At 42.1% G+C, this 13,296-nt stretch overlaps 1 protein-coding gene across 1 annotated transcript in view; it reads right to left on the bottom strand.

Annotated features, from left to right (window-relative positions):
- ANO4 (anoctamin 4) overlaps positions 1-13,296 on the bottom strand; it is a 459,674-nt gene that overhangs the window by 419,608 nt on the left and 26,770 nt on the right. The gene's annotated exons all lie outside the window — the stretch shown is intronic.

The following is a 13,296-nucleotide window of genomic DNA, read 5'->3' as shown; positions in this document are numbered from 1 at the left end:
GACAAAATACAATATTTTGACATAGACTGTTACTAACTTTACTCATTAAAGTATCTCTCACTTAGATATCCAGCTTCATGAATCAACTCAAAAATATCATACTACAGTAGTATATATTCTTCGGGAAAACTGGAGAAAACAGGAGTAAAAACTATGGTGTGGGTTGTGCCTTAATCTAAATACTGCCCACACTAGGATTCAGGCAGGTGGAGGCATATCTCCTATGTTGGCAGGGCAGGCAGTCCTCAAACATCTACTTTCCTAAGATGACCTACACTGAAGAGAAGGGGGCTTTACAAGGAAGTTTAGGTAAAAGGAAGACAATTGAACCAGCGTATGAGGACAGCATGGTGTCTTTCAGGAAAATAGCCTCAAGGACTCAGATTTGAGACCTACTTGTGCAAAGGGCCACTTCTGAGTCAAGGAGATCATGTGCGAGACAGCGAAGAATAAAGAATTGGAGCCAATGACAGTTTCTCACAGCCTAATCCCACATCTTGTTTCAATGTAACTTTGCAGTGCTCTCCCACTGAGAGACATTCTGCCCCATCCTTAACTCTGGCTCAGCCATGTAGCATGGTTTGGTCAATGTGATACTGCCTAATGTGTCCCCAGCAGAAGCTCGCAGAGCCTTCCCTTGCACGATGACATGCCAGGACTAGCCTCCTAGAGGACGAAAGACTCGTGGAGCAGAGCTGAGTCACCCCAGCTGCTCCAGCTGCTGTCAGCCTGGATCTGCCAACAGCCAGTCAGCTCCAAGAGACTGAGTGAGCCCAGGCAAGACCTGCAGAGCTACCTCATCCCAGGTGCAGGAGTGAATGCTCAGCACGGTACGCCACTGAGCTTTGGGGGTTGTCTGGTGTGCAGTATTATCGTGGTAATGGTTAACTGACACTATACTGGTAATGGTTAACTGATGCTGATACTATGGCAAAGGGTCCTTTGCCATAGTTCTTTGTTGACTTAACACTGAGAACCTCAGGGTACACAGAGCCCCTCTAATGGATCACCGCTTTACCAACGCTGGGAGACAGCCTCAGTGCCATAAGCGTCCGATGACTTTTAAAGAACATTAATGATCAGTCTCCAAAGAGAAATAATTTCCTTGTACAACAGACCTCACACACACCAGAAAAAAAAAAAAAAAAATTACCTCTGTCACCTTAGTATGGTTTCAGAGGATCTGAGGTACTACAATCTTATCTAGATCAATACTGTTCAAATTATAAATTGCAATCATTAGTAGGCAATGTCATCAATTTAATGGATTACGACTAGCACTTCTGGGGGGAAAAGAATGAAATATCAGAGTACATAACACACGAGGATAAGTATTATTTCCTGAAACATTTTTTCAGTTGAGAGAGAGAGAAGGAAGAAGAAAAAGTAGCAGTGGTAGATCACAATATGGAAGTATTTCTTACTCTAGGTAGTGGTAAAAAAAAAGAAAAAGAAAAAGTTGAAAGCCACAAGCTAAGACAAGGTAGCTGAATAGCATTTTACAACTGACTAAACTCGGCATCCAAGCTCAATCCAGGACACAGGAGACAGGTAAGAAAAGAGAAGCAATCAGCGGGCCAGAGTAATTAATAGAAATAGCTTTCACTTAAATTTTGGGATTAAAAAACTTTTTGTCTATTTCATCTCCTTTGAGTCTCATAACAGCACCATTTTACAGATGAAGCAATCAAGGCTCAAAGAGGTTAAGTCCTTCGTGTGAAGGTACCTTGATACGTGGTCGAACTGGGAAGAGAAGCCAGGTCCTTGGTCTCCTGGCCCACATTCCCATTATAATCTTCACCAGCTCCAATACATCCTTGAGACCCCTCAACTTACTATCACACTCTCAGTCTCTAGCCGTTTCCAAATCTAAATAAATCCCCTCTAGATTTATCCCGACAGTGTTTTGCTTTTGTTTGTTTGCTGGGGCGGGTAGGTGCTGCGCTCGCTGTTGGAGCCCGGCTCCCACAGCGCCGCCCAGGTGAGCGCGCGGCCCCGCGGCTCCAGCTCGCGCCTCCGCTCTACCTGTGCGCGCCGTTCGGGCTCCGCGGGCTTCCGGCGCTAGCTCGTCCCCTGCAGCCGCCGACGCCGCCTCCGCGGAGCACCCAGCGCATCCCCACGAGGCGCCCAGGCGGCCTGTCAGCCGCGGATCCCGTCCCCGGCCAGTGACTGCGCCGCTCCCCAGCCAGCAACGCCCGCGCGGAATCCATAATAGTGGTTTTTTCCCCCTTCATTGAGCTAATCAAATTTTATACGTGTGATTGATTAATAGCTGTTGAATCCACTAGCCCGCTCCACTGTCATTCCAACAAGAGAGGAGCCCAGCCTAGGTCCTAATGCAGTGCTTGGCCCATACTAGCCACTCTGGGAACAGCCGTTGAATAAATGAACATGAATCACACGACCCCGGATGAGAAAACTGGAGGGAACTTGCCCATTCTCTGGTTACAACCATAAACCAGTTGTATCCCTATTTTGCTGAAAAGACAACGGCTGTACAAAGCTTCCAAATTCCCACCCTCCTAACCAGGCACACAGTCATCAGAAGGGTGTTACCCAATCCTTTAGGTGCCCCTTTGCTGGCGAGAAATACAAGCTGAACCTGAAACTGGGTGCTGAGAAAATCTGCCCAGATGCACGACCTCTTCCCCCACAGAATTCAAAGCCCTGATCCTCTATGTCAGCGGCCCCCAACCTTTTTGGCACCAGGGACCAGTTTCGTGGAAGACAGTTTTTCCACGGGGTGGGGGGGGGGCGATGGGGACCGATGGGAAGCAGCAGATGAAGCTTCGCTCACTCACCAGCCACTCACCTCCTGCTGTGCCGCCTGGGGGCTGGGGACCCCTGCTCTATGTGTTCCTGGCTTTCAAAATAATTTACAAGGCAGCTGGTGTCCACAAACCCACTGGATGAACTCTGATGAAGCACATCTCAAAAATCCTAACCTATTTCAACTCAGGACTCAGTTTAACAAACAAGTTACCAGTCATCACCTCCCCATTCCGGCAGAGATCTACAGACTTACCATACCCGTGGCTTGAGGAATCCACTGTGCAGCCAACTTGCCTTTCCCATTTAGCTTAATCGCTTCATTTCAATCAGCTGACGTAGCAGAGGCTGTATGCACCAGCTCACTCCCCCAGCTGCTATAAGTATTGGTGCTGATGGCTCTCAGCTGAGTCTGTCTTTTGGCCCTTGCCCTCCAAGAGAATTTCTCAAGGCCACACCCCTTCCCTGTAGCAGATTGCATCCAGGCAGTGATGGGAGGGTACACAAGCCCCACTGTGGGACAATTTTGAAGGCCGTCCCAGCTCCAGATCTCCCTATGCGTTGGGTTGAAGCCTGTGTATATCATCACAGTCCAAATCCTCTCTCTGCCCAATCCTGCTTCCTTCCCCCTTACCTCCCCTCCCCGCCCACACACACAAATACACTCATACACATTGATCCCAAGGGCTCTCCCTGATAAACTTCTTACCTGCCCATCTCTGGCTCAGAATCTATCTGCCAGGGAACCCAAACCAAGCTAACTAATTCCTCCCTCCAGCAGTACTATGGTTGCTGGGGTTTTTGTATCTAAACCATGTCTATGAGAAAGTTAGAACACTTATACCACACAGGTCAATCATTTTCCCCTAACACAGTATAAGCAAACTTCCCACTTACAACTGGTGGTAAAGCAAATGTCTTTATGGAGCGCTGTTTTGGGAACTCAGAGACATGTTTTGATAAAAAACAATATTTCCAAGGATCTTTAAGAAGAACCCTTTCCTTCACAGCACCTGCCTGTTGGTAACCATACATTTTTTGGTGTAATATTGTTATCTGCATCTCGTACTAAATTCCAGGCTCCACAACGATCACATGGGAGCCTGTTAGAAAAGCAGAATGTCACCCCCCCCGACCCCCACCCGCTAAATGAGAATCTGCAGTTTAACAAGATCTCCAAGTGATTTGTATTCACATTAAAGTTAGAGAAAACTGGCCTACACAACAAAGCTTCAGTACTATATTTTAACTTAATTGGAAACATGTGGAATATCCACTCACTCAACATACCACATCTATTAATCACCAACATGTACTGAAACTATCTCCAAAATACCCCTCAGATGCGCCCCTTTTGGATTATATTGCTTAATCCCAGTTCAAGCCCTCTTATCTCTAGAGGACCACACTTCAAGTAACAAGAATCTAGATGACTGGATGAATGGATGACTTTATTGGAGCACTTTAATGCCTTTTGATTCTAAAATATATTATCCTTTGCAAATCAGATTTAATACAGCTTTAAATCAAGTTTTTCAGTTTCTTATATCAGAAATCCTCAAGCAACTTCATAACTGCATCATTTAATTGACTTTGTCCTCATGTGCCATTAATCATTCCCTGATTCACTGATGCTTTCAGTCTTCTAAAACTAAATAACCACCACACTTGGAAAAGAGATGAACAGGATTGTGCTAGAATCAGAAATTAAATGACAGGACATGATCTTGAATTCTGAAAAGAACGATATAGCCAAATTTGAGAACAAGGGGAAATTAGGAAACTTGAAGAAAGCTCAGTGATTTATTTCTCTTAGCCAATTCTCTTATCCAATAAACATCTCCAATGACCCTCTTAGGTCTTAAAGTGCAGGTGGTCCCCAACTAACCTCAGCTTTTCTCAGAGAAGTGGTATATATATGGTGGTTAAGATTCTGGGCCCCCTCACAAATGCCATTTAATTCATGGAATGCCAAAAAAGTTGAATACCAGAGTAACAGTCCCAGAGAACCCAACCACCCCATGTAACAATATCTCTATGTATAAGGCATTCAGTGCTCGACCTTGAATGTGAAGGACACACTTAACCCCCAGCTGCTCTGGCATCAGTCTCCATACACTGTCCCAATGTTTGGAACACCAATTCCTCACCTGAACAACCTCTACTCAAATGCCTGCCCTTCTACTGTGACATCTTCTACCCAGCCAGTATTCTAGAAAACCACAAATCACCTCCCAGAAAACCAGGACAAGTGGTTTCACTTATTATTACTTCCTAATATTAGTAGGTTAACCATGATACCCACATTCCATATAAACTTTACCAGGAAACTTATTCCACCACATACAATTAAAGTTGAAATACCCCTTCAGGGACATTTTGACAAAAGGAAAAATTTTAAAGGCAGAGAGATAAGTGGGTAGGTACCCATTCCATTTTAAAAAGCCTGTAATATGTTCAATTAAAACTAGAGAAGGGGGCTTCCCTGGTGGCGCAGTGGTTGAGAATCTGCCTGCCGATGCAGCGGACATGGGTTCGAGCCCTGGTCTGGGAAGATCCCACATGCCACGGAGCAACTGGGCCCGTGAGCCACAACTACTGAGCTCTGCGCGTCTGGAGCCTGTGCTCTGCAACAAGAGAGGCCGCGACAGTGAGAGGCCCGCGCACCGCGATGAAGAGTGGCCCCCGCTCACCGCAACTAGAAAGCCCTCGCACAGAAATGAAGACCCAACATAGCCAAAAATAAATAAATAAATAAGCTTTCATTTAAAAAAAAAAAAAAAAAAAAAAAAAAAAACCTAGAGAAGGCAGAGAAAGAGGGAAGAAAAAAGAAACAGCAAACAAATGCAATGAATAGAAAGCAGTTAGGAATATGGTAGATATTCACCCAACTATATCAATAAGCACTTTAAATGTTAATGGTTTAACTATATCAATCAAAAGACAGATCATAAGAGTGGATAAAAACACAAGATCTAACTCTATGTTGTCTACAAGAAACCCACTATAGATATAATGGTTTAGAAACTGTGTCTAATTTATACTGTCCTGTTTTTTTGCAGAGGGTAGCTATCCTTTCCATTACTCTGTACCGTGAATTCAGCTGAGCTAACACTGAAGCGGAAATTTTGCCTTTAGACTGGCTGGGCCTGCCCCTGCGAGTGGGGCAGGTCCATGAGTATCTCTGGGCATCTCTAAAAGCGAGCATGCCGGTCTCCCGGCTGGGTCAAACTACTCTCATCTCCTGGTCATATCAGTAGCTCAACTTGCAGGGTCACTTTTTGTGGCACCCTAGCTCTGAAATTTAATTCCTCCCTATCTCCTTTGGCATCCACTCTGAATATATCTGGTCATGATTTGTTGAAAGAAATTGAATTCGTGCTATTAAGTGGGTACCACTTCCCAGGTACTCTACACCTCAGGCAAATTCATAGCACAGTTTTCAAAGTTTGCACATGTAGAAGCACTGATATGCCCTACGAGGTCACTAGGAAAGGTAAGTGAACATCTTCCATCCCAATGACAAGACAGGCTCTTGGGAAATGATCACTGATCAGGAACAAAGAATGGTCATTTCACATCTCCCTTCCCTTTCACAAATGAGGATCATCTTCAAAATCCATAAGAAATGTATGGAATTCATTTAGGATCTTTTTCAAAACCCAGCTCTACCAAGAGATCACTATGTGAAGGTTGTGAGACACAGGAGACAGGGGAAGGAAGGCACAAGAAAAAAGGGATGAGTTTTTGCTTATTTCTGTGTATGCAGATGCAGGGAAATTATCACTGGTCTTCTTGGACACAAATGGAGGAGCTCTGATTTATGACATAATTTCAGAGGACTGTATACGGGGGGCTGATGGACAAGTATCAAAGGTGTTAACTGAATTCTCAGGGGGAAAACCTCCCTCTTTGGAAAGGGATTCCCTCCATGTTTTTGATTAGGGCACAGTTTGCAAAAGGCTCTTGTTAAATATAGGGTAAAAGTCATTATAATACATGTATCCTATCTCAATGATTAGATTATCAGATTATTCCCACTAAGCAGAAGTCCAGAGAACAGAACTGGACTTAATTAGTATAAATCAGTGGTTCTTAACTGGGGGCAATTTTGCCCCTACCCAGAGGACATTCGGCAATGTCTGGAGATATTTCTGGCTGTCACAACTGGCAACCAGTGGGTAGCAACCAGAGATGCTGCTAAACATCTACAATGCACAGCACAGCCCCCCATAGCAAAGAATTACTCAGCCCAAAATGTCAATAGTGTCAAGGTTGAGAAATTGGTATAAGTGAACAAGAAGAGAAAAGGCTTAGGTGCAGCATGAGATACAATTTAGGAAGAGTTAAAGGACACAAAGAAACATAGAAAAGGGAAAATCAAAAGTGTGAAGGACATACTTTATCAAGGATAGCCCCAGATAGAGCAGAGAGATCAGAGCCCTGGAAATGCCATAAAGGTGAGGGCCCATTGCAAGGGCAAGGTACAACACATAGGAAGAGAAACTCAAAGGGAGGAAGCAGTGTTAAGAATTAATGATGAACATGGGATCATGTCACATGCATTGCAAGATGGTTAGCAGCATTCCTGGTCTCTACACACTAGATGCTTGTAATACCTCCTGCCTAGCTATGTCAACCAAAAATACCTCCAGACATTGCCAAATGTACCCATGAAGTAAAATCGTCCCTGGTTGAAAACCATTCTTCTAGAAGGACCTTTTTAAATTAGGAATGTATTTCTTCCTCTTATTATTTCTATCATCTTAGCCTTTCTTCTAGGTTCAAGTTTCTTCTTTTCTAAAATAGGCTTTTCAGTCATGCTTGCAGTAGGTGTACATTGGGTACACTTTCCCAGTCTTTTCCAAAAAATGTTCTTATGATGATCTCCCTCTTCAATGATCATTTGGCTGGATTCAGAATTCTGAATTGACCATTATTTCCTTCAGCACTTTGAAGATAGCGATGCACTGTCTCTTGGCCTCTATAATTACTATTGGAACATCTATCCTCAGTTCAATTGTTTATTATTTGTGGGAAGTCTGTTTTTTCCCTCAGATTCCTAAGATTTTTCTCTTTGTTTTTTGCTGACTCACCAAAATATGTTTATATGTGGATTTATTTTTACTTATTCTGCTTGGCATTCATTGTTTCTTGACTCAAAAGATTTGTGTCTCTCATCAATTCTGGGAAATTCTCAGCAGCTGTGTTTTTAAAAATATTCTCTCTCTCTCCATTCTTTCTATTCTCTTAATCCAGACAGGATTTCTATTAAAAGTATATTGGACATTCTCATTCTGTCTTCTATATTTCAACCTCCCCCTTCTTGTTTTGCTATCTTCTATCTCTCTATACTGCATTTGAAGTAATTTCTTCAGATCTATCTTCCAGGCCTAATTCTCTCTTTTAACAGTGTCTAATCTGCAGTTTAAATGGTCCTAGACAACATACTTCCTATATGCTGGGCTCTACACTGACCAAACAAATACATGATTATGACATTAATTCTCAGCTCAAGAACTTTCCATCTAGTAGGCTAGCCATAAAAAGAAATATAAGAATAAAATTATATTACAGTCAAATAAGGGCAGAATTCACGACATCAATAGGAATTCCCAATAGAAACAGAAAGAATGACTAAATATGCTGAGGGGGAAAGGGAAAGAATTCACAGAGGAGGTCAACTCTTAGCTAGGTGTCTTCAATAAATTTTCTAGAATAAGAATGTAAGGAAGAGCATCCAAGCAGTTGGCACATGTGAAAAATCATGGATCTTTAGGGAACTGTAAAGCATTAGGTGTACCTACTGTGTGGCTGCATCTGCGGAGAGTGGTGAGAGATGCTAGAGTCAGTTAAAGCTAGTTAGGAAGGCCCTCATGTACCATGTATAAAGTGTTTAGGCTTTCTTCTACTGACAATGGGGAAACAACAGAGATTTTTCAAGTCAGGGAGGAAGGCAGGGAGGGAGGAAGAATGGAAAAGAGAGAAAGAGATGAATTTGGCGAACTAACCCTGAGGACATGGAAGAATTAAGATGTGGGGAGGCTGCTCTAGTCCAGTAGAGATGATGAGAGCTTGAGCTGAGATGGTGCCATGGGGATGGAGTGGAGGCTCTGAACTAGAGCTATCTCTAAAGTAGACGATGAACATGTTAGCCAGCTGGCTGTGGAGGCTGATGGCCAGCAGAGGGTTAAAGCATGAGGCCACCCAGTTTTGGGCTTGGGAGTCTGGATGGGCTGTGGCACCATTAAACACAATAAGAAATTCAGCTTTGGGACTTCCCTGGTGGCACAGTGGTTAAGAATCCATCTGCCAATGCAGGGGACATGGGTTCAAGCCCTGGCCCAGGAAGATCCCACATGCTGGGGAGCAACTAAGCCCGTGAGCCACAGCTACTGAGCCTGCGCTCTAGAGCCTGTGAGCCACAACTACTGAAGCCCACGTGCCTAGAGCCCGTGCTCCGCAACAAGAGAAGCCACCACAATGAGAAGCCTGTGCACCACAACGAAGAGTAGCCCCTGCTCGCTGCAACTAGAGAAAGCCCGCGCACAGCAGCGAAGACCCAATGCAGCCATAAATAAACAAATAAATTTATAGAAACAGAAAAAAGATAGGAGGGGGAAAAAAAAGAAATTCAGCTTTGAGGGCTACCAAAAAGAAAGTTCCATTTGGGACACATAAGTTTTAACATGTCTGGGATATATCCAGGCTGAAAGTTCTGGTAGGCAGTTGTAAATATATCTTTAAAGTTTGTCAGAGAAATAAGACATGGAAATATCACTTTGGAGTCATCAGCACACAGCTGGGAACCAAATACAATGGAAGAGAGTGGCTGAGAATCAGTTGGTGGCAGAAAGTGACCAAAACTGTAAGTTGTGTGGTAGTGATGATGCAAGATGTAAAGCTTGGTTAGCAAAAACTGGGTATCAAACCTACTCAGAATATCTGAGATGGAGACAGTTTCCAAACATTCCTCCTATGGTTCTCTCAAATTCATCTTCTTTTAATTGAAGAAATAATTTAATAATATCTTTTGCACTCAATGTGTTTTTACTTACATATTTTAAAGTTATATTTTATATCACATTTTAATACTTTATTAGTAGTATTTTAATAGCATATTAATTAAATAATTTAATAACAAAAATGTGTGTGTGATCACCTAATGTGAAATCTTCTATCTTAGCACTTATAACACTGAATTAAAATACTTGATTTACATATCTGTCTCCTCCTGCAGACTTTGAGCTTCTTATATGGGGTGATGCTTTACTCAATTTTCTATCCCAAGGGTTTACTGCAGTACATGACACACGGTGGAAATTTAGTATGTATTGGATGGATGGATAGATGAATGGATGGAGAGATGGATGAATGCAGGGATAGAACAAGCCAGACACTGTTTTTCCAACTTAACCTGCTACAATTAATTTACTGATTAAAACATTCTCTGCCACCAAGAAGGAGCTTGCATCCAGGGCCACCACGCAGTTTCACAGGTTGTTAACTGCACAAGGTAGCAAACAGGATTAATTAAAGTCCAACCCAAGAAGAAACTTCTACACACGATGAAATTAGTCACACGATGAAGGGAAGGAATGATGGAATAGGGTAGTGGCAAGAGGGAAAACAGCTCAATAAAATGAGAATTTCAAAAGCTCTAGTCACTTAGTGTTTTTTCAGTTGCTTCTAGAATTGTAGAGTTGTAGGGATTATAAATGGAAAAATGATTTTTAAATATGTTTGGAGAATTCTTAAACATGAGAAAACTCCAACAATCAATAAATAATTGTATGGTGATTTTGTGCCTACAGATTGTAAGCTCCTCTACATCAGACCTGAAGTTTATGCAGAAGAAAGACAGATTAGAAATATGAAGGGATGTCTAGCAAAGTCTGGAATTTGTAGGACATTCTGCTATAGTTAAACTGACTTACCTCAGAGTTTTCTTCAAACTAGCAATATATATATACATATACATATAAAAGAAATTAACTCTATTAAAAAATAAGAAGAAAAAGGAAACTGGAAGCTTTCACACAAAAAACACTATTAAAATCAATAAACTGCTATAAGAAATCAAATAAATGCAATAATTAACCTATAATCATAATTGAGACTTACAGAAGCTACACCAGCATCTATAATTTTCCATTATAAAATATCCCATGCTTGTTTAATATATCCTTAAGTGTCAGGCTTACTTTGTAAGTATACTAATTATTATTATTAAAAACAGTTTATGGAAAAATTCAATATTTTATTGCTAATGGAAAGTTCCTAGGATTGAAGAGAAATATGGGCTTTTAATTTGTTTTTGAAAACCTACAAGTTAAAAATAGAAACCTCCTCCAAAAATCAGATTGCTTCTGAGTGTGACGCTCTATGGAAAAAGAAAGAAAAAAGCCAACTCAAAGGGAAATGTGATAAAATGTTATTCTGGCAGCTGCCATTTCACACTCCTCTTTACCATGAAATGCCATAACCTTGCAGCTACCCCCGGCCAAAGGCAGGACTTTATTTCTTAACTTCGGATTTTACTGAACTTTTTAAAGCAAGAAGATTCAGTTTTCAATCATGATAACATCAAAACCCAGGAGATTTCAAACTTAAATATGGAAAATGTTTGAACTTCAGATCATGATTCTTCTACTCTGCAACTGACATTCAATCAGGACAATCAGAAAGATACTCAGTTTTGCCATGGCAGAGCTAACGGTATGCAAATATCCCCCAACGCTCCGCAATATCATCCAACCACTTAACCAAAGACACTTTCGAGGGTGTCCCCCAAGGTGTGTGTGGAGGAACCTTGGGAGTCAAAATTCCAGGAGGGAGCAGCCTGCAGAATGCAGATGCGGAAGCTCACTCCGTGCCACGGACACAGCATTCCCTGGGGTAGAGCCCAGGAATCTTCATTTCTAACCAGTTCTGTGGGGATTCTGAACATTTAGCGAGTCTGCAATCTGCTGCTTTAGAGATTGCTCTTGATAATCTGGAACTTCTGCAACATCAGTGTCTCTTCTCTAGGTGGCAGCAACTGTGACTTGTTGAGTGTCATTGTGAATGTTGAAGGTCAACATTCAATAATTTATCTCCAGAACAGGAATTACACATTGGATTACTCCAACTAAACCTTCATCTCTAAGCACTCTATCTGTAGAAAAACAAAAAAAAAGTGGCAGGATAGATTTTGCATAACTTAAACCTCCAACTCAGACTTTAGAAATAAAAACAATTAAGTGGCCAGCCTTGCATGAGTAAAGCTTTCCGCAATTCAATGTGTAATGGAAGTGATAAATTTTAAGACAAGATGTTATAAACATTTTTCTTGCCCTGATTGTTTAAGTCATGAGCCCCAAAGATCACATAGATCAGTGGTCAGCAAATATTTTCTGCAAAGGGCCAGATAATAAATATTTTAGGCTTTGCAAGTGTACTGTCTCTGTCACAATTACTCAACTCTGCCTTTGTCACCTGAAAGCAACCATAGACAATACATAAGAGGTTGTGTCCAATAAAACTTTATATATGAACACTGAAATGTGAATTTCAGGTGTCTCAAAATATTCTTATCCTTTTAATTTTTTCCAACTGTATGGTCTGAATGTTTGTGTCCCTCCAAAATGCATACGTTTGAAATCCTAATGGCTAATGTGATGGTATTAGGAGGCGGGGCCCCTGGGAGGTGCTTAGGTCATGAAAGCGGAGCCCTCATGACTGGGATTAGCGTTCTTATAAAAAAAGACCCCACAGAGGCCCCTTTCCCTTTCTGTCACGTGAGGATACTGTGAGAAGTCTGCGACCCAAAAAAGGACCCTCACCCAACTATGCTGGCACCCTGATCTCAAGCCTCCAGCCTCCACAACTGTAAGAAATAAATTTGTTTTTTATGAACTACCTGGTCTGTGGTCTTTTGTTATAGCAGCCTGAACTGACTAAAACACCAACCACTTAAAGTAAAAACTGGACTTCCCTGGTGGCACAGTGGTTAAGAATCCGCCTGCCAATGCAGGAGACACGGGTTCGAGCCCTGGTCAGGGAAGATCCCACGTGCCGCGGAGCAACTAAGCCCGTGTGCTACAACTACTGAGCCTGCGCTCTAGAGCCCATGAGCCACAATTACTGAAGCCCGCACGCCTAGAGCCTGTGCTCCGCAACAAGAGAAGCCACCGCAATGAGAAGCCCGCGCACCATAAGGAAGAGTAGCCCCCGCTCGCCGCAACTAGAGAAAGCCCGCGTGCAGCAACGAAGACCCTATGCAGCCAAAAATAAATAAATTTTTAAAAGTGTATTTTTAAAAAATATATATATATAAAAATAAAGTAAAAACTATTTTTAGTTCTTGGGCTGAACAAAAACATGTGGCAGCCAAGATTTGGCCCATTGGCAGTGGTTCGAAGACCCATGACACAGATCAAATTTGTGGAGCATCATGTATTGCTAGTAAATGAGGTAAGTATTCAAAAATGACTTTTTTGAATACAAGACTGTAATCCAAGATCAATGCCTTGTCACTAAATAGAG

Source organism: Balaenoptera ricei, chromosome 10, assembly GCF_028023285.1.
Source record: "Balaenoptera ricei isolate mBalRic1 chromosome 10, mBalRic1.hap2, whole genome shotgun sequence".
In the NCBI taxonomy this organism is placed as follows: Eukaryota; Metazoa; Chordata; class Mammalia; order Artiodactyla; family Balaenopteridae; genus Balaenoptera; species Balaenoptera ricei.
This window is presented reverse-complemented; position numbering and strand designations above follow the sequence as displayed.